This window comes from Coregonus clupeaformis, chromosome 9, assembly GCF_020615455.1.
Source record: "Coregonus clupeaformis isolate EN_2021a chromosome 9, ASM2061545v1, whole genome shotgun sequence".
Taxonomy (NCBI): Eukaryota; Metazoa; Chordata; class Actinopteri; order Salmoniformes; family Salmonidae; genus Coregonus; species Coregonus clupeaformis.
The window spans coordinates 16169624-16195367 of record NC_059200.1 but is presented as its reverse complement, the minus strand read 5'-3'; the positions used below and the strand labels follow the sequence as shown (position 1 = coordinate 16195367).

Sequence of the window (25744 nt, the reverse complement as noted above, 5' to 3'; positions counted from 1 at the left end):
GGGGTTTCTCTTGTGGACAATCAATAATGTATATATTTATTATCCAACATTAATATGAGAGCCTGGTCAGAATGGCACAGTACTACAGTACCCATAATGCTTTGTGGAAGATATCTGGTCATATCTTAGTTAAGACGCGTGATGGTGTCCCTTCTCCTTATCAATACATCTGTCTTTGTGTTTCCCAGGGCAACCTGCAGAAGTACTCCAACAACAGTCTGGTGGTGCAGGCCATGAAGACCAACCTGACAGACCCTGACATGCATGTCCTGTTCTTCGACGTGGAGGCGGTGATCTTCCAGCTGCTGACGGAGGAGGCCCAGCGGCCCAACCACACCCTGGTCTCCCCTGAGACCCTCCAGAAGGCCCAGGGAGCAGCTGACAAGGGAGGGTCCTTCCTGGCCAACAAGATCTTCAAACATGTGAGGGATGGATGGATGGTTGGTCCTGCTAGGTTTTGACTGGAATGGCACCCTATTCCTTATATAGTGCACTACTTTTGGCATTTTAACACAGGCAATATCTTCAAACAGGTGAGGCAATGAAGGATGGTTTGTCCTGGGTTATGTTCAAAATGTCCTCCTATCCAGGCCAAAAGTAGTCCACTATATAGGGAATGGGTAGTGTACTACTATATAGGGAATGGGTAGTGTACTACTATATAGGGAGTGGGTAGTGTAGTGTACTACTATATAGGGAATGGGTAGTGTAGTGTACTACTATATAGGGAATGGGTAGTGTAGTGTACTACTATATAGGGAATGGGTAGTGTAGTGTACTACTATATAGGGAGTGGGTAGTGTAGTGTACTACTATATAGGGAGTGGGTAGTGTAGTGTACTACTATATAGGGAATGGGTAGTGTAGTGTACTACTATATAGGGAATGGGTAGTGTAGTGTACTACTATATAGGGAGTGGGTAGTGTACTACTATATAGGGAATGGGTAGTGTACTACTATATAGGGAGTGGGTAGTGTAGTGTACTACTATATAGGGAATGGGTAGTGTACTACTATATAGGGAATGGGTAGTGTAGTGTACTACTATATAGGGAATGGTTAGTGTAGTGTACTACTATATAGGGAATGGGTAGTGTACTACTATATAGGGAATGGGTAGTGTACTACTATATAGGGAGTGTGTAGTGTACTACTATATAGGGAATGGGTAGTGTACTACTATATAGGGAATGGGTAGTGTACTACTATATAGGGAATGGGTAGTGTACTACTATATAGGGAATGGGTAGTGTACTACTATATAGGGAATGGGTAGTGTACTACTATGTAGGGAGTGGGTAGTGTAGTGTACTACTATATAGGGAATGGGTAGTGTACTACTATATAGGGAATGGGTAGTGTAGCGTACTACTATATAGGGAATGGGTAGTGTACTACTATATAGGGAATGGGTAGTGTATTGTACTACTATATAGGGAATGGGTAGTGTATTGTACTACTATATAGGGAATGGGTAGTGTACTACTATATAGGGAATGGGTAGTGTATTGTACTACTATATAGGGAATGGGTAGTGTATTGTACTACTATATAGGGAATGGGTAGTGTACTACTATATAGGGAATGGGTAGTGTACTACTATATAGGGAATGGGTAGTGTAGTGTACTACTATATAGGGAATGGGTAGTGTACTATTATATAGGGAATGGGTAGTGTAGTGTACTACTATATAGGGAATGGGTAGTGTATTGTACTACTATATAGGGAATGGGTAGTGTACTACTATATAGGGAATGGGTAGTGTACTACTATATAGGGAATAGGTAGTGTACTACTATATAGGGAATGGGTAGTGTACTACTATATAGGGAGTGGGTAGTGTAGTGTACTACTATATAGGGAGTGGGTAGTGTAGTGTACTACTATATAGGGAATGGGTAGTGTACTACTATATAGGGAATGGGTAGTGTACTACTATATAGGGAATGGGTAGTGTACTACTATATAGGGAATGGGTAGTGTACTACTATATAGGGAATGGGTAGTGTACTACTATATAGGGAATGGGTAGTGTACTACTATATAGGAATGGGTAGTGTACTACTATATAGGGAATGGGTAGTGTACTACTATATAGGGAATGGGTAGTGTAGTGTACTACTATATAGGGAATGGGTAGTGTACTACTATATAGGGAATGGGTAGTGTACTACTATATAGGGAATGGGTAGTGTAGTGTACTACTATATAGGGAATGGGTAGTGTACTACTATATAGGGAATGGGTAGTGTACTACTATATAGGGAATGGGTAGTGTAGTGTTCTACTATATAGGGAGTGGGTAGTGTAGTGTACTACTATATAGGGAATGGGTATTGTACTGCTATATAGGGAGTGGGTAGTGTACTACTATATAGGGAATGGGTAGTGTACTACTATATAGGGAGTGGGTAGTGTACTACTATATAGGGAATGGGTAGTGTACTACTATATAGGGAATGGGTAGTGTACTACTATATAGGGAATGGGTAGTGTACTACTATAAAGGGAATGGGTAGTGTACTACTATATAGGGAGTGGGTAGTGTACTACTATATAGGGAATGGGTAGTGTACTACTATATAGGGAATGGGTAGTGTAATACTATATAGGGAATGGGTAGTGTACTACTATATAGGGAATGGGTAGTGTACTACTATATAGGGAGTGGGTAGTGTACTACTATATAGGGAATGGGTAGTGTACTACTATATAGGGAATGGGTAGTGTAGTGTACTACTATATAGGGAATGGGTAGTGTACTACTATATAGGGAATGGGTAGTGTAGTGTACTACTATATAGGGAATGGGTAGTGTAGTGTACTACTACATTTTACATTTACACATTTTAGTCATTTAGCAGACGCTCTTATCCAGAGCGACTTACAGTTAGTGAATACATATTTTTTTTATACTGGCCCCCCGTGGGAATCGAACCCACAACCCTGGCGTTGCAAACGCCATGCTCTATCAACTGAGCTACATCCCTGCCGGCCATTCCCTCCCCTACCCTGGACGACGCTGGGCCAATTGTGCGCCGCCCATGAGTCTCCCGGTCGCGGCCGGCTGCGACAGAGCCTGGATTCGAACCAGGATCTCTAGTGGCACAGTTAGCACTGCGATGCAGTGCCTTAGACCACTGCGCCACTCAGGAGTATACTATATAGGGAATGGGTAGTGTAGTGTACTACTATATAGGGAATGGGTATTGTACTGCTATATAGGGAGTGGGTAGTGTACTACTATATAGGGAATGGGTAGTGTACTACTATATAGGGAGTGGGTAGTACACTACTATATAGGGAGTGGGTAGTGTACTACTATATAGGGAATGGGTATTGTACTACTATATAGGGAATGGGTAGTGTAGTGTACTACTATATAGGGAATGGGTAGTGTAGTGTACTACTATATAGGGAATGGGTAGTGTAGTGTACTACTATATAGGGAATAGGTAGTGTACTACTATATAGGGAATGGGTAGTGTAGTGTACTACTATATAGGGAATGGGTAGTGTAGTGTACTACTATATAGGGAATGGGTAGTGTACTACTATATAGGGAATGGGTAGTGTAGTGTACTACTATATAGGGAATGGGTAGTGTACTACTATATAGGGAATGGGTAGTGTACTACTATATAGGGAATGGGTAGTGTACTACTATATAGGGAATGGGTAGTGTAGTGTACTACTATATAGGGAATGGGTAGTGTGCTACTATATAGGGAATGGGTAGTGTAGTGTACTACTATATAGGGAATGGGTAGTGTACTACTATATAGGGAATGGGTCATGTAGTGTACTACTATATAGGGAATGGATAGTGTAGTGTACTACTATATAGGGAGTGGGTAGTGTACTACTATATAGGGAGTGGGTAGTGTAGTGTACTACTATATAGGGAATGGGTAGTGTAGTGTACTACTATATAGGGAATGGGTAGTGTAGTGTACTACTATATAGGGAATGGGTAGTGTAGTGTACTACTATATAGGGAGTGGGTAGTGTACTACTATATAGGGAATGGGTAGTGTAGTGTACTACTATATAGGGAATGGGTAGTGTACTACTATATAGGGAATGGGTAGTGTAGTGTACTACTATATAGGGAATGGGTAGTGTACTACTATAAAGGGAGTGGGTAGTGTACTACTATATAGGGAATGGGTAGTGTAGTGTACTACTATATAGGGAATGGGTAGTGTACTACTATATAGGGAATGGGTAGTGTACTACTATATAGGGAATGGGTAGTGTACTACTATATAGGGAATGGGTAGTGTACTACTATATAGGGAATGGGTAGTGTAGTGTACTACTATATAGGGAATGGGTAGTGTACTACTATATAGGGAATGGGTAGTGTACTACTATATAGGGAATGGGTAGTGTACTACTATATAGGGAATGGGTAGTGTAGTGTACTACTATATAGGGAATGGGTAGTGTACTACTATATAGGGAATGGGTAGTGTGCTACTATATAGGGAATGGGTAGTGTACTACTATATAGGGAATGGGTAGTGTACTACTATATAGGGAATGGGTAGTGTAGTGTACTACTATATAGGGAATGGGTAGTGTACTACTATATAGGGAATGGGTAGTGTACTACTATATAGGGAATGGGTAGTGTAGTGTACTACTATATAGGGAATGGGTAGTGTACTACTATATAGGGAATGGGTAGTGTAGTGTGCTACTATATAGGGAATGGGTAGTGTAGTGTACTACTATATAGGGAATGGGTAGTGTAGTGTACTACTATATAGGGAATGGGTAGTGTACTACTATATAGGGAATGGGTAGTGTACTACTATATAGGGAATGGGTAGTGTACTACTATATAGGGAATGGGTAGTGTACTACTATATAGGGAATGGGTAGTGTACTACTATATAGGGAATGGGTAGTGTAGTGTACTACTATATAGGGAATGGGTAGTGTACTACTATATAGGGAATGGGTAGTGTAGTGTACTACTATATAGGGAATGGGTAGTGTACTACTATATAGGGAATGGGTAGTGTAGTGTACTACTATATAGGGAATGGGTAGTGTACTACTATATAGGGAATGGGTAGTGTACTACTATATAGGGAATGGGTAGTGTAGTGTACTACTATATAGGGAATGGGTAGTGTAGTGTACTACTATATAGGGAATGGGTAGTGTACTACTATATAGGGAATGGGTAGTGTACTACTATATAGGGAATGGGTAGTGTAGTGTGCTACTATATAGGGAATGGGTAGTGTAGTGTACTACTATATAGGGAATGGGTAGTGTACTACTATATAGGGAATGGGTAGTGTAGTGTACTACTATATAGGGAATGGGTAGTGTAGTGTACTACTATATAGGGAATGGGTAGTGTAGTGTACTACTATATAGGGAATGGGTAGTGTACTACTATATAGGGAATGGGTAGTGTAGTGTACTACTATATAGGGAATGGGTAGTGTACTACTATATAGGGAATGGGTAGTGTAGTGTACTACTATATAGGGAATGGGTAGTGTACTACTATATATGGAATGGGTAGTGTAGTGTACTACTATATAGGGAATGGGTAGTGTACTACTATATAGGGAATGGGTAGTGTAGTGTACTACTATATAGGGAATGGGTAGTGTAGTGTACTACTATATAGGGAATGGGTAGTGTACAACTATATAGGGAATGGGTAGTGTAGTGTACTACTATATAGGGAATGGGTAGTGTACTACTATATAGGGAATGGGTAGTGTAGTGTACTACTATATAGGGAATGGGTAGTGTAGTGTACTACTATATAGGGAATGGGTAGTGTACTACTATATAGGGAATGGGTAGTGTAGTGTACTACTATATAGGGAATGGGTAGTGTACTACTATATAGGGAATGGGTAGTGTAATAACTGTAATGACCTTTTAGATACATTAACATTTATTATTATTATTAGTTATTACCATGACCTTTTAGATACAGTAACATTGTTATTCCAGTTATTACCATAACCTTTAGATACAGTAACATTGTTATTCCAGTTATTACCATAACCTTTAGATACAGTAACATTGTTATTCCAGTTATTACCATGACCTTTTAGATACAGTAACATTGTTATTCCAGTTATTACCATAACCTTTAGATACATTAACATGTATTATTATTATTATGAGTTATTACCATGACCTTTTAGATACATTAACATTGTTATTCCAGTTATTACCATGACCTTTTAGATACAGTAACATTGTTATTATTATTCCAGTTATTGTTATGCAGCTGTATACTGTAACATTATTCCCCCCAAAATAGTTTTACTTACACAATTGCTTTACCTTTTGTGCCGTTTGTTATGAGAATTTGACTGTAATATTTCCCAGGAAAAGAATCCAAATTAAATACTTATATAAGCCCCACCATGATTATTTTTCTACGTTACTGAGTGTCGGCCATTTTGTCATCTCCAACAGGTGAAGGAGACAATGAAGGAGTCCATTAAGGAGCACCTCCTGGATGAGGAGGAAGAGGAGGAGGTAAGTAGCGTAGAGGCTAGAGAAACAGGCCACTAACCAAAGGGTTGCCGGTTCGAATCCTAGATCCGACAAGAAATCGTGTGGGGAGTGAGCCAACAACTGGAGGGTTATAAGCAAAAAGACTACAAAATATTCTTCTTCTTCTAGATGAGGAGGCGGGAGGAGAAGTGTAAGTCCCTGTCTCCGTTGGAGTATAACCTGACCATGGACATCTCCAAACTGTTCATGTCCTGTCTCCACGCCTGGGGCCTCATCGGACCGCTGGACGAGGTGTGTCTGAGCCGACTGGGCATGCTCAAACCCCACTGCCCCATCTCCTTCGGCCTCATCTCCCGTGGAGGTCACATGTCTCTCATGCTGCCCACCTTCAAGGTAAAGATTTAGATTTTTAAGGCTTTCTGAATATGTTAGCTGATCATTTTATTTTAAATAAAGAATAAATAAAATCAGAGTTTTCTGTTTTTTGGAATCGATACTAATCGATTAATTGATTCATCGAACTCCTTCGTACTAATTAGGAGTCCCTGCTGCGTCAGATGGCCCTGTCCACGGGCAGGAAGTTGTCCCTGTCAGAGATGGTGGGTAAAGGGACGTACGGAGTGTCCCGGGCCGTGACCACCCAGCACCTGCTCTCTGTCATCTCATTGGCTAACACCCTGATGGGCATGACCAACGCCACCTTCGTGGGAGAACACATGAAGAAGGCTCCCGTCAGGTACGCAGAATGCACGGACACACACACACACACACACACACACACACACACACACACACACACACACACACACACAGATCCGGGCCAAAGGCACAGAGATCCAACTCGAGGGCCATCTTTCTTAAAAGATGTGTGTACACAGGTACGTACACACACACACACACACACACACACACACACACACACACACACACACACACACACACACACACACACACACACACACACACACACACACACACTGCTAAATAATTAATCAAATGGCTACCTGGACTAACTGCATCAACCCTTTTTTGCACTAATTCTCTTGCACCGGCTCTATGCACACACGTTAGACTCTACCCACACACTCACCCATACTTACACCGACACCCCAACGCACAAATCAAATGTTATTTGTCACATGCTTGGTAAACAACAGGTGTAGACTAACAGTGAAATGCTTACTTATGGGCCCTTACCCACAATGCAGAGAGAGAGAGAAAATAGAGAAATAATAGGAAAGTTAAACATGAAGTAATAATAGATACACAATGAGGAACGATACACACTTAGCTACAGTATATACACGGGGTACCAGTAGTGAGTCGATGCAGGGGTACGAGGTAACTGAGGTGGATATGTACATATACTGTAGGTAGGGGTAAAGTGACTAGGCAACAGCATAGATAATAAACAGTAGCAGCAGTGTATGTGGTGAGTCAAAAATGTTAGTGCAAAAATGGTCAATGCAGATAGTCCAAGTAGCTATTGGTTAACTATTTAGCAGTCTTATGGCTTGGGGGTAGAAGCTGTTCAGGGTCCTGTTGGTCCCAGACTTGATGCATCGGTACCGCTTGCCGTGCGGTAGCAGAGAGAACAGGGTGGTTGGAGTCTTTGGTATACAGGTCCTGAATGATGCCTATGCATAATGATTGGATCCTCAGTCTTTGGCATGGGTCCTCAGATCCTCAAAAAATTCTACAGCTGCACCATCGAGAGCATCCTGACTGGTTGCATCACCGCCTGGTATGGCAACTGCTTGGCCTCCGACCGCAAGGCACTACAGAGGGTAGTGCGTACGGCCCAGTACATCACTGGGGCCAAGCTTCCTGCCATCCAGGACCTCTATACCAGGCGGTGTCAGAGGAAGGCCCTCAAAATTGTCAAAGACTCCAGCCACCCTAGTCATAGACTGTTCTCCCTGCTACCGCACGGCAAGCGGTACCGGAGTGCCAAGTCTAGGTCCAAAAGACTTCTCAACAGCTTCTACCCCCAAGCCATAAGACTCCTGAACAGCTAATCATGGCTACCCAGACTATTTGCACTGCCCCCCACCCCATCCTTTTTACGCTGCTGCTACTCTGTTAATTATTTATGCATAGTCACTTTAACTCTACCCACATGTACATATTACTTCAACTATCTCAACTAGCCGGTGCCCCCGCACATTGACTCTGCACCGGTACCCCCCCTGTATATATAGCCTCCCTACTGTTATTTTATTTTACTTCTGCTCTTTTTTCTCAACACTTTTTTTGTTGTTGTTTTATTTTTACTTTTTTGTTTAAAATAAATGCACTGTTGGTTAAGGGCTGTAAGTAAGCATTTCACTGTAATGTCTGCACCTGTTGTATTCGGCGCATGTGACCAATACAATTTGATTTGATTTGATTTGATTTGATTTTAGCCTGGTGGTTTATTGTTTACCTGTATGTCTGCTCAGAGGCCTACTTTAGGGTCTGTAATACCTCCAGGCCCCATGGCCATTGTGAGCCCTTGGCCTGGTGTGCGGTGCCTTGAGCTGGGGCAGGATTGCTCCACAGGCTGGTGGGTGTTGCTGGGCAGTATTGAGGAGTTTTACAGACTTTAGTTTGCTATTTGTACAGAGAGCAGCGAGCAGAGAGAGGAGAGGAGGTGGTCTGATTGTTAGTGCCTCCTCCCAGTCCCGTAGGGAGCTGAATGATTTAACAACACGCTGCAGCTGAAATACCAGATAGAGGATGACAATTTCATGAAGTCGCCCTTTTGATGTGTTGTATAGAAGACAGATGAGGTTCATATAAAAGAAAGGTGTACAGATGGAGGGACGGACGGAGACGGATTAAAAAGTCCACAGAAAACGTATTCTCTGCCAGCCATATACAGTAGTTGCTCCAAGCCAGTCCTCAATATTTAAAATCATTGTTTTTTTTATGTCGCCATCGTAGATTTATGTCAGTGTTCTAGAATAGATGTGTTTCTTCCCGACTAGTTTGAAATAAAGAAGAAGCTCCAGAACTTGACTTGATGCCACAGGTCTTCCAACTTCCAAAAAGCCCATTTATATACAATGCATGAACCCCCAGCCATGCTTTCAAACACACATCTCTCCATATAAAAGAGAAGCTTTTAAAACAACCTCTGACATGTGTTACTTTAAGTTAATGGATTACTTTAAGTCAGTAGGTCTAGTGCACATCGTATCTCAGTAGGTCTAGTACACATCGTATCTCAGTAGGTCTAGTACACATCGTATCTCAGTAGGTCTTGGACACATCGTATCTCAGTAGGTCTAGTACACATCGTATCTCAGTAGGTCTTGGACACATCGTATCTCAGTAGGTCTAGTACACATCATATCTCAGTAGGTCTAGTACACATCGTATCTCAGTAGGTCTAGTACACATCGTATCTCAGTAGGTCTAGTGCACATAATATCTCAGTAGGTCTGGTACACATCATATCTCAGTAGGTCTAGTACACATCATATCTCAGTAGGTCTAGTACACATCGTATCTCAGTAGGCCTAGTACACATCGTATCTCAGTAGGTCTAGTACACATCGTATCTCAGTAGGTCTAGTACACATCGTATCTCAGTAGGTCTAGTACACATCATATCTCAGTAGGTCTAGTACACATCATATCTCAGTAGGTCTAGTACACATCATATCTCAGTAGGTCTAGTACACATCATATCTCAGTAGGTCTAGGACACATCATATCTCAGTAGGTCTAGTACACATCGTATCTCAGTAGGCCTAGTACACATCGTATCTCAGTAGGTCTAGTACACATCGTATCTCAGTAGGTCTAGTACACATCGTATCTCAGTAGGTCTAGTACACATAATATCTCAGTAGGTCTAGTACACATCATATCTCAGTAGGTCTAGTACACATCATATCTCAGTAGGTCTAGGACACATCATATCTCAGTAGGTCTAGGACACATCATATCTCAGTAGGTCTAGGACACATCATATCTCAGTAGGTCTAGTACACATCATATCTCAGTAGGTCTAGTACACATCATATCTCAGTAGGTCTAGTACACATCATATCTCAGTAGGTCTAGTGCACATCATATCTCAGTAGGTCTAGTACACATCATATCTCAGTAGGTCTAGTACACATCATATCTCAGTAGGTCTAGTACACATCATATCTCAGTAGGCCTAGTACACATCATATCTCAGTAGGTCTAGTACACATCATATCTCAGTAGGTCTAGTACACATAATATCTCAGTAGGTCTAGTACACATCGTATCTCAGTAGGTCTAGTACACATCATATCTCAGTAGGTCTAGGACACATCATATATCAGTAGGTCTAGTACACATCGTATCTCAGTAGGTCTAGTACACATATCTTAACATCTTAGATTTTGATGCACTTTCCACCCTTTAAGATGGTCAGTGTTAGAGGAGTGCATTTCCCTGACTGCATCCCAAATGGCACCCTATTTCACTAGGTAGCCCTATGGGTCCTGGTCAAAAGTAGTGCACTAAATATGGAATAGGGTGCCATTTAGGATGTATAAATCTGTCTGGCCTGGCCTCCATGTGATAAACAGTGGATGAGCCCTAAATAAAATCAATGGTCTGATAGAAGTATTGTGCAGCTCTCTCCTAGCGAAGCATTGAACACACCTTTTATACAGACTGGAACAATATGCCCTGAACGCTCTAAAAGGTTTCTATCCAGACTCCAAATAACTGAATAAATGTGTCCGTACTGTGATGAATAGGAATTCAGCCTCAGGCTTGTCAGGCACACTTTCTCCTGTAGGTAGCTAGCCTCAGAGAAAGACTGCCCTTAGCTGTCTACTGTAGCTAGCTAGCCTCAGAGGCTCAGGGAAAAGAGTAAACTGGGATCAAACTAAAAAGGTCATCAAATAGATAAATGAAATGAAGATAAATACATACTTCAGTATTGGCGGTACAGTTTTCTGGGATCGGGTATTGTTGACTGTTTTCACAGTCATTCTATTTTATGGGGACCCATAGTGAACATATGGGTCTCATTGCTGGACCTAACTGGGGTAGAGAGGCCTGAAAGAAGGACCTAACTGGGGTAGAGAGGCCTGAAAGAAGGACCTAACTGGGGTAGAGAGGCCTGAAAGAAGGACCTAACTGGGGTAGAGAGGCCTGAAAGAAGAACCTAACTGGGGTAGAGAGGCCTGAAAGAAGGACCTAACTGGGGTAGAGAGGCCTGAAAGAAGGACCTAACTGGGGTAGAGAGGCCTGAAAGAATGCCTAACTGGGGTAGAGAGGCCTGAAAGAAGGACCTAACTGGGGTAGAGAGGCCTGAAAGAAGGACCTAACTGGGGTAGAGAGGCCTGAAAGAATCCCCTAAATGGGGTAGAGAGGCCTGAAAGAAGGACCTAACTGGGGTAGAGAGGCCTGAAAGAAGGACCTAACTGGGGTAGAGAGGCCTGAAAGAAGGACCTAACTGGGGTAGAGAGGCCTGAAAGAAGGCTCACATTATCATCATCACTCTCCTCCCCAGAGTGGCTCTGCCTGGTAGATAGATAGATAGATGGATACAGTGCCTTCAGAAAGTATTCATACCCCTTGACTTATTCCACATTTTGTTGTTACAGCCTGAATTCAAAATGTTTTTTCTCTTACCCCATAATGACAAAGTGAAAACATGTTTTTAGACATTTTTGCAAATGTATTGAAAATGAAATATCTCATTTACATAAGTATTCACAGTACCCCTTTGTCAATACCATCTACCAATAGGCACCCTTCTTTGAGAGGCGTTGGAAAACCTCCCTGGTCTTTGTGGTTGAATCTGTTTGAAATTCACTGCTCGGCTGAGACCTTACAGATAATTGTATGTGTGGGGTACAGAGATGAGGTAGTCATTCAAAAATCATGTTAAACACTATTATTGCGCATAGAGTGATGAGTCCACAAAAAAGTTTGAAAACATATTTAATAATAATAATAATAATAAATAATAATATTTCCATTGTGGTCCTCTAAATAAATGGTTCAAACTTAAACACAGTAAACCTAGCCTACTAGGCATACTTGGGTTACACATATAACCAGGGGGGAACCCTAAGGGCTTTCTTTCATTTTAATTGTTCATTTCTATTTCATCTTTTCAATAATTTTAAAGATCTTCTGATTTAATCTCTTCAATTTGTGTTGGATAGAGAAGGGTTAATACTGAGGAAAAAAAAAATCCAATCAGGACTTTTCTTTGGTGGTCTCTGGGTAGAAAATTCTAGCTAGCTCAGCCAGCCATTGGCTACGCGTTCAGAAGCTGGAAAGAAGGCCGCTGCCATTCAACTGTATTAGAGCAGGATTTTGGAGTGACCAATCACATTTTGACTTGCAATGGGCAGGAGTGTTTAATTATTATTATTTTTTTAATAAAAGTGAGGGGTTAGGGTTAGTGGGCAAAAGAAAAGCCAAAATTAGTAATTATTTTAATTGAACTTAAATTTTTCTTTGAAAAACTGTCAACCAAAACAAACCCTAAATGCCTGTGAATCCTTGTGTATAACCCTGTGTATAGAGTTTGTGTTATTTGGTAGATTTTTTTATAAGCTATGTTTGTATATTGTGTTATAATTGTTGTTAATTAATAATAATAAACATTTAAAAAAGCAATAGCCTAGTTTTCCCATGCTTTTGTAGTAGTGTGTGTGACAACGGTGGCTGTAGCAGGTGTTATCGAGGAGGAGCACTGCCAGGATCGGTGCAATGAAGAAAGAGCTTTGAAAGGCATATTCAAGCTAACTATTATGACTGGGTGTGAGCAAACCAAGAAGCTGTAGATCTGGGATTGTCTGCTCATCAGCACCAGCAATATGTCAACCGGGGCCAGTACTGGTTTCAAAAACCTAGCCAGTTTTCCGAAGTGTTTTCCGCTGAGACTCAACTTCACACCTGCGAGCTACGGTGAGTTCAAAAACATTTGGGGACACAATAGTAGACCTTCAGCTTAACGAACGGCAGCGCAGAGACTCTTTCTCACAACGATAAAAAAAACTGCGTTCTCAAGTTTAGAGGAAAGCTAATGGGCCCCAACTTTGATCTGCCGCGGCTTAAAACTGAACTCAGTGGTGTTCTCCATGTCTGACTTCGAGGGTAGGAGCCCGGCCGACCTCCTCCACTTTCTCCGGCAGAAGAGGCTGAATGAGAGAATGTACCAACTGTATCTGCTTGCCTGTCTGGTCTTGACCGTTCCCCTGTCCACTGCCTCAGTTGAAAGGACATTCTCCGTCCCTGAAACGGATCAAGAATTACTCCAGGAAAACCACCGGGCAGGCTCAACTGTCAGCCTTGGCTTTGATCTAAATCGAGAAAGTACTTCTCTCGGATATGAAATCAAAAGTTTAACTATGTGACCCTGCCATTGCCCATTTCATAAAGAAGGACTGGAGGATGGACTTCTTTTTCAAATGATCATAATCTGCTGTTGCTATTAACCTCTTTTGATATAATGCGTGTGAAACATTGTCGCATTTGAACTTTAGACCACCGGTTATTTTGTGTGCTGAACGTGATAAAATACTGTGTGTTTGCAATGGGAAGTAATTGCTGGGTTGTTCATTTTGTGTTGGAATTGCTATAATTGCTGGGTTGTTCATTTTGTGTTGGAATTGCTATAATTGCTGGGTTGTTCATTTTGTTTTGGAATTGCTAAATGTTTGGTTTGTGTGTCGGGATCTACTGGCTTATTATCTGAGTGAATGAGCTGCTGATTCTTTAACATGATTTGATGCTGTTTCTATCGGCTGCTGATTCTTTAACATGATTTGATGCTGTTTCTATCGGCTGCTGATTCTTTAACATGATTCGATGCTGTTTCTATCGGCTGCTGATTCTTTAACATGATTCGATGCTGTTTCTATCGGCTGCTGATTCTTTAACATGATTTGATGCTGTTTCTATTGGCTGCTGATTCTTTAACATGATTTGATGCTGTTTCTATCGGCTGCTGATTCTTTAACATGATTCGATGCTGTTTCTATTGGCTGCTGATTCTTTAACATGATTTGATGCTGTTTCTATCAGTGCTTTCTTTGCTCTCAATCCTTTCTCTCTCTCAATCCTTTCTCTCGTGGTCCTGAATCAATAGTCAGGCCTATGTGTGGTTGAATTGATTCCGCCACTGTGTGTGTGTGTGTGTGTGACTGTTGTCTTTTTGGAACTGTTTCTGTGAAATGATTCATGGCTTTTCCGGCTTTTTATATCACTGTGGTGTATGAATGCATTTCTGATGGGTCATAGAGTAGCCTAAACACCGCAATTATCACAACATAGGTTGGAATAGGGCTTTTTTCCCCATGCTTGGATCCCCTGTGATTTACACTCACCGCTACTGTTACAGTGAGGGAAAAAAGTATTTGATCCCCTGCTGATTTTGTATGTATGCTCACTGACAAAGACATGATCAGTCTATAATTTTAATGGTAGTTTTATTTGAACAGTGAGAGAAAAAATAACAAGAAAATCCAGAAAAACGCATGTCAAAAAATTTATAAATTGATTTGCATTTTAATGAGGGAAATAAGTATTTGACCCCTCTGCAAAACATGACTTAGTACTTGGTGGCAAAATCCTTGTTGGCAATCACAGAGGTCAGACGTTTCTTGTAGTTGGCCACCAGGTTTGCACACATCTCAGGAGGGATTTTGTCCCACTCCTCTTTGCAGATCTTCTCCAAGTCATTAAGGTTTCGAGGCTGATATTTGGCAACTCGAACCTTCAGCTCCCTCCACAGATTTTCTATGGGATTAAGGTCTGGAGACTGGCTAGGCCACTCCAGGACCTTAATGTGCTTCTTCTTGAGCCACTCCTTTGTTGCCTTGGCCGTGTGTTTTGGGTCATTGTCATGCTGGAATACCCATCCACGACCCATTTTCAATGCCCTGGCTGAGGGAAGGAGGTTCTCACCCAAGATTTGACGGTACATGGCCCCGTCCATCGTGCCTTTGATGCGGTGAAGTTGTCCTGTCCCCTTAGCAGAAAAACAACCCAAAAGCATAATGTTTCCACCTCCATGTTTGACGGTGGGGATGGTGTTCTTGGGGGTCATAGGCAGCATTCCTCCTCCTCCAAACACGGCGAGTTGAGTTGATGCCAAAGAGCTCGATTTTGGTCTCATCTGACCACAACACTTTCACCCAGTTCTCCTCTGAATCATTCAGATGTTCATTGGCAAACTTCAGACGGGCCTGTATATGTGCTTTCTTGAGCAGGGGGACATTGCGGGCGCTGCAGGATTTCAGTTCTTCACAGTGTAGTGTGTTACCAATTGTTTTCTTGGTGACTATGGTCCCAGCTGCCTTGAGATCATTGACAAGATCCTCCCGTGTAGTTCTGGGCTGATTCCTCACCGTTCTCATGATCATTGCAACTCCACGAGGTGAGATCTTGCATGGAGCCCCAGGCCGAGGGAGATTGACAGTTATTTTGTGTTTCTTCCATTTGCGAATAATCACACCAACTGTTGTCACCTTCTCACCAAACTGCTTGGCGATGGTCTTGTAGCCCATTCCAGCCTTGTGTAGGTCTACAATCTTGTCCCTGACATCCTTGGAGAGCTCTTTGGTCTTGGCCATGGTGGAGAGTTTGGAATCTGATTGATTGATTGCTTCTGTGGACAGGTGTCTTTTATACAGGTAACAAGGTGAGATTAGGAGCACTCCCTTTAAGAGTGTGCTCCTAATCTCAGCTCGTTACCTGTATAAAAGACACCTGGGAGCCAGAAATCTTTCTGATTGAGAGAGTGTGAAATACTTATTTTCCTCATTAAAATGCAAATCAATTTATAACATTTTTGACATGCGTTTTTCTGGATTATTTTGTTGTTATTCTGTCTCTCACTGTTCAAATAAACCTACCATTAAAATTATAGACTGATAATTTCTTTGTCAGTCGGCAAACGTACAAAATCAGCAGTGGATCAAATACTTTTTTCCCTCACTGTATGTCACTGCAGCCCGAAGCATGGCTCAGGCCTGTGTTGTCTCTGAGCTGGAGCCAGAAGCATGGCTCAGGCCTGTGTTGTCTCTGAGCTGGAGCCTGAAGCATGGCTCAGGCCTGTGTTGTCTCTGAGCTGGAGCCAGAAGCATGGCTCAGGCCTGTTTTGATTTTGTTATTAAAAAGCATTGCTTTTCCTGCACTAGAGTCTGCACTAGAATGGTCCGACTACACAATATAATGATGGGCGCATTAAGTGATCCTCTGTTTGTTATTTTCTTGATTTTTGAATTTGATATGAAGTATTGGAAATGTTTTCCCCAACTGAAGGCCTTAGGTCCAGTAGTCACAGGTCGCCACTGCGTATAACACATAACAAAACAAAGAACCACATTGTCATAGCCATAGAGCAGGACTCCCTCAGTAGATCAGCGATCTCAGGCTCCTAAACTGAGTTAGGTGAAGCAGTTAGCTTGCTGGCCCTGATGTCGTCCTCAGCTCAACTTCTCTCTGTAGCCTGTAGTAGCTCACTCAAGCTGTGACTCTTCTCAACTTGTTCTCAACTGGCTTACCTGGTTAAATAAAGGTTAAATAAAATAAAAATAAAAATAAAATTCTCTGTAGCCTGTAGTATTCCTTCCATAATGTAGCGCCCACTTGGGTGATGCCTCTGCAGCTGCTACAGCGCTAAAAGCTCACCACACGTCAGTCCAGAGCAGTAGTCACCCTCACTACGTCAGTCCAGAGCAGTAGTCATCCTCACTACGTCAGTCCAGAGCAGTAGTCATCCTCACTACGTCAGTCCAGAGCAGTAGTCATCCTCACTACGTCAGTCCAGAGCAGTAGTCATCCTCATTACGTCAGTCCAGAGCAGTAGTCATCCTCACTACGTCAGTCCAGAGCAGTAGTCACCCTCACTACGTCAGTCCAGAGCAGTAGTCATCCTCACTACGTCAGTCCAGAGCAGTAGTCATCCTCACTACGTCAGTCCAGAGCAGTAGTCATCCTCACTACGTCAGTCCAGAGCAGTAGTCATCCTCACTACGTCAGTCCAGAGCAGTAGTCATCCTCGCTACGTCAGTCCAGAGCAGTAGTCATCCTCACTACGTCAGTCCAGAGCAGTAGTCATCCTCACTACGTCAGTCCAGAGCAGTAGTCACCCTCACTACGTCAGTCCAGAGCAGTAGTCATCCTCACTACGTCAGTCCAGAGCAGTAGTCATCCTCACTACGTCAGTCCAGAGCAGTAGTCATCCTCACTACGTCAGTCCAGAGCAGTAGTCACCCTCACTACGTCAGTCCAGAGCAGTAGTCACCCTCACTACGTCAGTCCAGAGCAGTAGTCATCCTCACTACGTCAGTCCAGAGCAGTAGTCATCCTCACTACGTCAGTCCAGAGCAGTAGTCCTCCTCACTACGTCAGTCCAGAGCAGTAGTCATCCTCACTACGTCAGTCCAAAACAGTAGTCACCCTCACTACGTCAGTCCAGAGCAGTAGTCACCCTCGCTACGTCAGTCCAGAGCAGTAGTCATCCTCACTACGTCAGTCCAGAGCAGTAGTCACCCTCACTACGTCAGTCCAGAGCAGTAGTCATCCTCACTACGTCAGTCCAGAGCAGTAGTCATCCTCACTACGAGCTCCATGCCATTTCCACAATGCAGTCAGGTCTCATTGATCAACAAGCAGCTGGTGCTGAGATGTCTCTTTTTAAATGCAAACATTAGATAGCCAAACCAGACAAGCCAACCTGCCATCAGTCCTGCAAGTCTGTGGGTAAAAACAACTAGATAAAGTGCGTTCGGAAAGTATTCAGAACCCTTACCTTTTTCAACATTTTGTTACGTTACAGCCTTATTCTAAAATAGGTTTTTGTGTGTGCAAAAAACAGAAATAGCTTATTTACATAAGGATTCAGACCCTTTGCTATGAGACTCGAAATTGAGCTCAGGTCCATCCTGTTTCCATTGATCATCCTTGAGCTGTTTGTACAATTTGATTGGAGTCCACCCGTGGTAAATTCAATTGATTGGACATGATTTGGAAAGGCACACACCTTTCTATATAAGGTCCCACAGTTGACAGTGCATGTCAGAGCAAAAACCATGAGGTCAAAGGAATTATCTGTACAGCTCCGAGACAGGATTGTGTCGTGGCACAGATCTGGGGAAGGGTACCAAAACATTGAAGGTCCCCTAGAACACAGTGCCCTACATCATTCTTAAATGGAAGACGTTTGGAACACACAGCCAAGACAATGCAGGAGTGGCTTCGGGACAAGTCTCTGAATGTCCTTGAGTGGCCCAGCCAGAGCCCGGACTTGAAACCGATCTAACATCTCTGGAGAGACCTGAAAATAGCTGTGCAGCGACGCTCCCCATCCAACCTGACAGAGCTTGAGAGGATCTGCAGAGAAGAATGGGAGAATCTCCCCAAATACAGGTATGCCAAGCTTGTAGCGTCATACCCAAGAAGACTCAATGCTGTAATCGCTGCCAAAGGTGCTTCAACAAAATACTGAGTAAAGTGTCTGAATACTTATGTAAATTATATATTTCCGTTTTTAAATTTGCCTTTCCAAAAACTGTTTTTGCTTTGTCATTATGGGGTATTGTGTGTAGATTGATGAGGGGGGAAAAATGATTGTATCAATTTTATAGCACGGATGAGAGAGAGAGACAGATTTAATTCATTTTAGAATAAGGCTGTAACGTAAAAAATGTGGAAAAAGTCAAGGGGTCTGAATACGTTCCAAAGGCACTGTATATAAAACACTGGAAATCACATTTTTGAAGGCACTGGGCCTTTAACACGTGTATGTCAGGAAGGGAAGAAACCCTGGTAGGATGCATGCTGGGAGAGCTACAGTGAGGGAAAAAAGTATTTGATCCCCTGCTGATTTTGTACGTTTGCCCACTGACAAAGACATGATCAGTCTATCATTTTAATGGTAGGTTTATTTGAACAGTGAGAGACAGAATAACAACAGAAAAATCCAGAAAAACGCATGTCAATTTAAAAAATTTTTGATTTGCATTTTAATGAGGGAAATAAGTATTTGACCCCTCTGCAAAACATGACTTAGTACTTGGTGGCAAAACCCTTGTTGGCAATCACAGAGGTCAGACGTTTCTTGTAGTTGGCCACCAGGTTTGCACACATCCCAGGAGGGATTTTGTCCCATTCCTCTTTGCAGATCTTCTCCAAGTCATTAAGGTTTCAAGGCTGACGTTTGGCAACTCGAACCTTCAGCTCCCTCCACAGATTTTCTATGGGATTAAGGTCTGGAGACTGGCTAGGCCACTCCAGGACCTTAATGTGCTTCTTCTTGAGCCACTCCTTTGTTGCCTTGGCCGTGTGTTTTGGGTCATTGTCATGCTGGAATACCCATCCACGACCCATTTTCAATGCCCTGGCTGAGGGAAGGAGGTTCTCACCCAAGATTTGACGGTACATGGCCCCGTCCATCGTCCCTTTGATGCGGTGAAGTTGTCCTGTCCCCTTAGCAGAAAAACACCCCCAAAGCATAATGTTTCCACCTCCATGTTTGACGTTGGGGATGGTGTTCTTGGGGTCATAGGCAGCATTCCTCCTCCTCCAAACACGGCGAGTTGAGTTGATGCCAAAAAGCTCCATTTTGGTCTCATCTGACCACAACACTTTCACCCAGTTCTCTTCTGAATCATTCAGATGTTCATTGGCAAACTTCAGACGGGCCTGTATATGTGCTTTCTTGAGCAGGGGGACCTTGCGGGCGCTGCAGGATTTCAGTCCTTCACGGCGTAGTGTGTTACCAATTGTTTTCTTGGTGACTATGGTCCCAGCTGCCTTGAGATCATTGACAAGATCCTCCCGTGTAGTTCTGGGCTGATTCCTCACCGTTCTCATGATCATTGCAATTCCACGAGGTGAGATCTTGCATGGAGCCCCAAGCCGAGGGAGATTGACAGTTCTTTTGTGTTTCTTCCATTTGCGAATAATCGCACCAACTGTTGTCACCTTCTCACCAAGCTGCTTGGCAATGGTCTTGTAGTCCATTCCAGCCTTGTGTAGGTCTATAATCTTGTCCCTGACATCCTTGGAGAGCTATTTGGTCTTGGCCATGGTGGAGAGTTTGGAATCTGATTGATTGATTGCTTCTGTGGACAGGTGTCTTTTATACAGGTAACAAGCTGAGATTAGGAGCACTCCCTTTAAGAGTGTGCTCCTAATCTCAGCTCGTTACCTGTATAAAAGACACCTGGGAGCCAGAAATCTTTCTGATTGAGAAGGGGGTCAAATACTTATTTCCCTCATTAAAATGCTAATCAATTTACAACATTTTTGAAATGCGTTTTTCTGGATTTTTTTGTTGTTATTCTGTCTCTCACTGTTCAAATAAACCTACCATTAAAATGATAGACTGATCATTTCTTTGTCAGTGGGCAAACGTACAAAATCAGCAGGGGATCAAATACTTTTTTCCCTCACTGTATATAGGTAAGGTCCTGTGTTTTGGTTGATCATATCACATGACCTGGATTTTTACCTTTATTTCAAGCTTTTTCATGAAACTTTCCCCTTTTTGTTTATTTTTGTCCAGCACCATCCTCAGACAATTGCTAAAAAAAAATTGTTGTAATAGAAATGTCTGGAAAAGGCTTAATGATTGGGCTTCATCTTTAACATTGAGAAAAAGCCTTCTTTCATTTCAATTAATAGATACAACAGAACAGCCCTCATCCAAACATTTACATTTTAGTCATTTAGCAGACGCTCTTATCCAGAGCGACTTACCGTTAGATTACATTATTATTTGTTATTTTTCATACTGGCCCCCCGTGGGAATCGAACCCACAACCCTGGCGTTGCAAACGCCATGCTCTACCAACTGAGCTACATCCCTGCCGGCCATTCCCTCCCCTACCCTGGACGACGCTGGGCCAATTGTGCGCCGCCCCATGGGTCTCCTGGTCGGGGCCGTCTACGACAGAGCCTGTAGTTACCCTAAATTAAAAGGGGAATTGAGTAAGTTTGTATAATCTGTGTTTCCCTTAGGCTTTTTTTCAGCAGCAAAGGCTGATCCAACTTTGATGTAATGTCCTTAAAACAAGTCAAAATGAGGCTCAGTAGTGTGTGTGGCCTCCACATGCCTGTATGACCTCCCTACAACGCCTGGGCATGCTCCTGATGAGGTGGCGGATGGTCTCCTGAGGGATCTCCTCCCAGACCTGGACTAAAGCATCCGCTAACTTCTGGACAGTCTGTGGTGCAACGTGGCGTTGGTGGATGGAGCGAGACATGATGTCCCAGATGTGCTCAATTGGATTCAGGTCTGGGGAACGGGCGGGCCAGTCCATAGCATCAATGCCTTCCTCTTGCAGGAACTGCTGACACACTCCAGCCACATGAGGTCTAGCATTGTCTTGCATTAGGAGGAACCCAGGGCCAACCGCACCAGCATATGGTCTCACAAGGGGTCTGAGGATCTCATCTCGGTACCTAATGGCAGTCAGGCTATCTCTGGCGAGCACATGGAGGGCTGTGCGGCCCCCCCAAAGAAATGCCACCCCACACCATGACTGACCCACCGCCAAACCGGTCATGCTGGAGGATGTTGCAGGCAGCAGAACGTTCTCCACGGCGTCTCCAGACTCTGTCACGTCTGTCACATGTGCTCAGTGTGAACCTGCTTTCATCTGTGAAGAGCACAGGGCGCCAGTGGTGAATTTGCCAATCTTGTTGTTCTCTGGCAAATGCAAAACGTCCTGCACGGTGTTGGGCTATAAGTACAACCCCCACCTGTGGACGTCGGGCCCTCATACCACCCTCATGGAGTCTGTTTCTGACCGTTTGAGCAGACACATGCACATTTGTGGCCTGCTGGAGGTCATTTTGCAGGGCTCTGGCAGTGCTCCTCCTGCTCCTCCTTGCACAAAGGCGGAGGTAGCAGTCCTGCTGCTGGGTTGTTACCCTCCTACGGCCTCCTCCACGTCTCCTGATGTACTGGCCTGTCTCCTGGTAGCGCCTCCATGCTCTGGACACTACGCTGACAGACACAGCAAACCTTCCTGCCACAGCTCGCATTGATGTGCCATCCTGGATGAGCTGCACTACCTGAGCCACTTGTGTGGGTTGTAGACTCTGTCTCATTCTACCACTAGAGTGAAAGCACCGCCAGCATTCAAAAGTGACCAAAACATCAGCCATTAAGCATAGGAACTGAGAAGTGGTCTGTGGTCACCACCTGCAAAACCAGTCTTTTATTGGGGGGTGTCTTGCTAGTTGCCTATAATTTCCACCTGTTGTCTATTCCATTTGCACATCAGCATGTGAAATGTATGGTCAATCAGTGTTGCTTCCTAAGTGGACAGTTTGATTTCACAGAAGTGTGATTGACTTGGAGTTACATTGTGTTGTTTAAGTGTTCCCTTAATTTTTTTGAGCAGTGTATAACTTGTCACTCTGATCTTAAAGGGATAGTGTGAGATTTGGGCAATTAAGCACTTTTTCTGCCCAGAGTCAGATTTACTCATGGATACCGTTACGGTACCAGTCAAAAGTTTGGACACACCTACTCATTCTAGGGTTTTTCTTTATTTTTACTATTTTCTACATTGTAGAATAATAGTGAAGACATCAAAAATGATGAAATAACACATATGGAATCATGTAGTAATCAAGAAAAGTGTTAAACAAATCAAAATATATTTTATATTTGAGATTCTTCAAATAGCCACCCTTTGCCTTGATGACAGCATTGCACACTCTTGGCATTCTCTCAACCGGCTTCACCTGGAATGTTTTTCCAACAGTCTTGAAGGAGTTCCCACATATGCTGAGCACTTGTTGGCTGCTTTTCCTTCACTCTGCAGTCCAACTCATCCCAAACCATCTCAGTTGGGTTGAGGTTGGGGGATTGTGGAGGCCAGGTCATCTGATGCAGCACTCCATCACTCTCCTTCTTGGTAAAATAGCCCTTACACAGCCTGGAGGTGTGTTGGGTCATTGTCCTGTTGAAAAACAAATGATAGTCCCACTAAGCCCAAACCAGATGGGATGGCGTATCGCTGCAGAATGCTGTGGTAGCCATGCTGGTTAAGTGTGAATTCTAAATAAATCACAGACAGTGTCACCAGCAAAGCAACCCCACACCATAACACCTCCTCCTCCATGCTTTACGGTGGCAAATACACATGCAGAGATCATCTGTTCATCCACAACGCGTCTCACAAAGACACAGCGTTTGGAACCAAAAATCTCACATTTGGACTCCAGACCAAAGGACACATTTCCGGTCTAATGTCCATTGTTCGTCTTTCTTGGCCCAAGCAGGTCTCTTCTTCTAATTGGTGTCCTTTAGTAGTGGTTTCTTTGCAGCATTTTGACCATGAAGGCCTGATTCACACAGTCCCCTCTGAAAAGTTGATGTTGATGTGTCTGAGCTGTTCTTGCCATAATATGGACTTGGTCTTTTCCCAAATAGGGCTATCTTCTACCTTGTCACAACAGAACTGATTGGCTCAAACGCATTAAGAAGGAAATAAATTCCACAATTTAACTTTTAAGAGGCACACCTGTTTATTGAAATGCATTCCAGGTGACTACCTCATGAAGCTGGTTGAGAGAATGCCAAGAGTGTGCAAAGCTGTCATCAAGGCAAAGGGTGGCTATTTGAAGAATCTGAAATATAAAATATATTTTGATTTGTTTAACACTTTTTTGGTTACTACATGATTCCATGTGTGTTATTTCATAGTTTTGATGTCTTCGCTATTATACTACAATGTAGAAAATAGTAAAAATAAAGAAAAACCCTGGAAAGAGTAGGTGTCCAAACTTTCAACTGGTACTGTATATCTCTGAGTGCAGTTTGAAGGAAGTTGAAGGTAGTTTTCACAATCCATTTCTAAGTAGCGTTAGCGCAATGACTGGAAGTCTAAGGGAACAGTTAGCATGCTGGAAATTTACAGCTAGCAGCTGTTCCCATAGACTTTCAGTCATTGTGCTTAACTCTAGGTAGCAACTTCCTTCAAACTGCATGCAGAGACATAAAAATGGTATCCATGAGTTAATCTGATTCTGGGTAAGTGTTATTCATAACCTTCTCTGTCTGCACACAGACCCACACACCCCCCCATACCCCCCAAACCGCTAAGCTTGTTGATTCTACACAGCACATGGACACAACATTTCAAACTTCTCTCTGCTAAATATTTGATGGTGTCTTTGTGGTGTTCTGTTCTCCAGGCCTCCTAGACCCGGGACCCCTGAGACCCCCCAAAAGACTGCAGCACCCCCTCAGGTCTCCAGCCCGTCTGTGCGGGGACAGATCAAAGGTAACTACAAACAACTGTTTTCCCTCTGGGCTGTGCTGGGAGAATCACTGATGTACCACGATGTGAGCCACAGATCAATGAGAGGCCTCCTCCTGGCCTGTCAATCTTAGTGTGTGTCCCAAATGGTACCCTATTCCCTATATAGTGCACTACATTTGACCAGGGCATTATAAAGGGAATAGGTTAGGGTTGCAACATTCTGATCCCAGATTCCCTGGTTTTCCAGATATTCTGGTGGGAATATTCCTGGAGGAGGAAATACGTGGATCCTCCAACTAGGATTTGTGTGAAAACCAGGGAATATTTTTGGGAAGTTACTGGAATTTTGCAATCCTAGCTTTGGTCAAAAAGTAGTGCGCTGTATATGGAATATGATGCCATTTGGGCCGCGTCTCATAGTCATTCCCCACAGCAGTAAACTAAGGGGACAGAGCCCTTAGTCTACAATATAGTACATTTACAGTGCAGCTAACGTAACTTAACCTAGCCCAGGCGTCTGTGCTCCACAACAGTTCTGTCTGTCTACATTTAAATATTTGTGGCGTTTATCAGATGCTCTTATTCAGAGCCCACTCGGTCTCTACTGTTGGGTTGACCCCTGCTGTCTGCCTGTCTAGCCTTACCAATAACTCATACCAGTCAAGGGTTGCTCACTATCTAAATAGGTGATCCACATCGGTTTGGGTGGCGTGTCCATGTATGGAATAATATTGTGCCTACATGTAAAACATTACCATGGATCAGGCAATGTCATCATAGCATCACGTAAAACACATTTGATACACCCAATTAATACATGATAAAAAAAAAAGACCAAAAATAAAAATCAATTACTTTTTAATAGCACTTGCACATACACTGAGTGTACAAAACATTAGGAACACCTGCTCCTTTCATGACAGACTGACCAGGTGAAAGCCTATGATCCCTTATTGATGCCACTTGTTGAATCCACTTCAATCAGTGTTGGTGAAGGGGAGGAGACAGGTT

The 25744-nt window shown here is 43.1% G+C and overlaps 1 pseudogene; it reads left to right on the top strand.

Moving 5' to 3' along the window:
• Nucleotides 1–25744, top strand: part of LOC121574507 — a 501964-nt pseudogene that overhangs the window by 96594 nt on the left and 379626 nt on the right.